Source organism: Habropoda laboriosa, unplaced genomic scaffold (genome assembly GCF_001263275.1).
Source record: "Habropoda laboriosa isolate 0110345459 unplaced genomic scaffold, ASM126327v1 scaffold648, whole genome shotgun sequence".
Classification (NCBI taxonomy): domain Eukaryota; kingdom Metazoa; phylum Arthropoda; class Insecta; order Hymenoptera; family Apidae; genus Habropoda; species Habropoda laboriosa.
In genome coordinates, this window is record NW_017100857.1 from 421,054 (window position 1) to 424,529 (window position 3,476).

Below are 3,476 nucleotides of genomic sequence, written 5' to 3' on the forward strand. Positions count from 1 at the left end.
AACGTAAAATTGAAAATTGGTTGCTTCGACTCACGTTTCATGCTTATCTTTTATTCGCTGTTCTTGTCTACGTTCGGCAAACTGCAAAGGCGGGCGCGAGTTTCGAAAACGTAGTCCCTGACTCTACGAGTGTCAGGTTTAGCTTCCTTGCGGTCTGACACTTGTGGAGAATATACTGTATATATGTAGAAGCGAACGGTTGTCGCTTGGAAAGTTCGAACATTTTTCGACAGGTTAATACGCCGGTGTTCTGTACATGATAATGCGCCGAGTTAATTATTTCCTCCCGTTGTTACGTGTCGTCGACCTCTCTGAGAACTCTTCGGGGCTGCACACTGTCGTTGGTCGTTAAATCGTTGCACGAAAGCTTCGGCCTCGATCGACAGCATGAATTTTCTTGAAGGCGGCGCACATCGTAAAAGGGAGACACGCAGCGGGAAGAAGGATAAGCAGAGAGACAAAAGGAGAATTAAATTAAATAAACCGAACTCCTGGTGAAGCGTATGAGCATGATGATGAAGGGAACTGCAATTACCGAACGAGTTCGACAGTTTCTAATTGAATATGAAAAGTGGACGCGTTTCGAGTGGAGGCTCGTTAAAACTGTCTTGTATCTTCGGGTAATAACATCGTGCGGTTCTTCAACGAGGGCAATTTCGTTCGTTCGATTTTATTGTGTTCTCCTTCGGATTTTTATGTATATTGGTAGACAGTACGTAAACGAGAACCGTGTACGATTCAGTTGTAAGTGAAACTTTCTGTGTTAGCAATACGGTGTGCTCGTAAATGTATCGGTTACACGATAGATGCCATGTTTATTACGTAATGATAGAGTTCGTTTTCAATGATATAAAAGATGGATGATTGCAAGAAATACGAGACATTTTATGATGTTAATGAGGAAAGGAAAGAAGAAAGGTATAAAATTTATTCGTTCATGAAAATCATTTCTGTACAAACATATTCATCTATCTGGAAAAAGTGAAATTTTTTCTCGTACGATTTAGTGATCAAAGGTATGGAATAAGAGATGAAGTTCGTAGCTTCCATTCGTTATTCGAAGTAGATAGGAGAGAGAGATGAATAATTATGCTAGACTGATAAATATGCCACCCTCTCCGTGTCCTTCCTTTTCCATTAGAATATTCCAGCCGCGTGTTGCTTCTCCCTTCCCCGTAAATTATACTCACGTTCATTCTCAGCGTGTGACGCTGCCACCACTACAATGTGCATTAGCCCGATACCTATTACGTCACGTGTTCCTGTGACGAACTTGAATTTTCACTTTATTACCATTTTTATGACTGTCACCCATGAAATTTAATTTCACTCGAATTTCATTTATACATGCATATGGGTTGCTTGAATAATATTGCAAATGAAATTTAAGCATGGATGTTCGATGTTCACGCCACCCATAGACGCGGAAAACACCGAAAGCAATTATCATCTCCATATATAGGATCGATAATCGATAATGAAGGATAATTATAACACTCGCAAAGAAAAAAAAAAAGTGAAATTTCGTTACGTGGTTAATGTTTCTGGAAGAAGACTCCAACAGTCTTCCTTTAATTACAGGTCAAACACATATCTTTCACAGTAATTACAGCACTTGCGACGACCGTGAAAGATGCAAAAGGGGTCGGTAACCGTTACGCGGTGAGCAAAAAATTCATAAATCTTTGCACCTGCTCGTAGTTCTTGAGATCTTATCTCCACGTCGCGCGTGTTTTGCCTAAATCACCGGTGTTTGGCTTAACCAAACTAGTACAACCAAATGACATGCGATCGAATGACAATCGTGCGCGCCATCTACATACGAGTCCCGTGCGGCCATGAATCGTTTTTTCGCTGCATTCCTGTCTAAATACTGTTGTATGAGGGACCTTCGTTGACTCCAGGAAACGGATGGAGATGTGAGGTCGTTGATAAGAAACCGCCGTTTTCGAAGTGCGACAAAAAAAATATAGGAAATTCAAGAAGGCCGAACGAATATACGTATTCGTTTTACGGAAAGAAACGAGACGATCGTTCGTTAGAATACCACTCACGGTCTATGGAAATTTAATGCAAGACGGTTGCAATGATCCCCGTAGTTCGCGCTGAGGGTCGTGAAACGGCTTAATCTCGGGAACCGACCGCGTTACGAGTGGGATTACAGTTAAATCCGCAGCGTATACGTCTCGTAGATTCATACGTTTTTTAATACTTTTCTCCTATTCATGGTGAATTACATTTTATAGAAATGTAATCGCGTATTTCACATCTTTCTATTAATAAAATTGTTCTTTATAAAATCGTTTCAAATTATATATTGTTAAAATTCGTACGTTTTATTTTTTCACGACGAATTTTAAGACATTGCACTGACATTGGTAAAACAGAGTGTTAACCCCTAATTACTCACTCTACTCAGACACAGGTCATTTTCACCCGACAGACATCTGCAAAAGTGTCTACTTAACCTTTAATTAAGTACGTGCTACAAAATGGCGTAACTACGTAACTCAGCATCCCATCTAAATTTTTATCATTGTTTCGCACGATACTTACTATTTCCTCGATAAAACTAATACTAAATAATTTTACAAGTAACGACAAATGATAATTACGAAATCTTTTGAAATTTACTTTTCTAAATTTAAACTTAAATTCATATTTTGTTTAACTAAGGGAAGAAGGGATTTCAAGAGACTAGAGTGGGGGAATTTATATCAGATCACTGTGACCTGACGTGAGTAATTAAGGGTTAAGGGACTAAAAGAAAAATCTGAATCCATCCGGTCACCGCATCTCCAATCATCACGACGAACCACGTGCTGAAGGTACGCAGGTGCGACAGCAGCAGCGCACATGCACCTGCGAATAGGTTGCACCTGCACGTCAGCTGCCGTGGTCCTATTTCCCCAAGGTCGCACGTCACGTGACTCCTCGTGTACCGCCTTGCTAACTATCGCGAAATTCGATATTTTACCCCGTAGTTTGAGACCCGTTCGATCATTTTCTGACGGTTTTTCTGCTTGCCATTCAGTTAACCGCAACGCCATTTCCGGCAGAGACTTCGATAACGACAACTTCACACGGGACGATCTTTCAAGAAAATCACATCGTTCAAAATTATAAAATTGAATATTTGAAATTTATATATTCAATTTCACTCACAAAATCGTTGTCACACTTTTTACTTTCATTCTCTTAATTATGTAATAATTGATATGGGAGGCAGGTACGCCCAATTCGATTTCTAATCTACTTCTAACCTCAAATTAGACAATTTTACGTAAAACTACAAAGTTTGATATTCGCCAAATATTGATTATCCCTATTTTTTGAAATATTCAATGTTCAAAATTTAATTACATACCTATTCCACCGTTTTTTAACCTCAAATTTTCAATTTCACTCGTAACCAAATGTTCGTCACATTTTTCCGAAATATTCGTTTGAAAACGAAGAAATGAACGCGTGCTTTC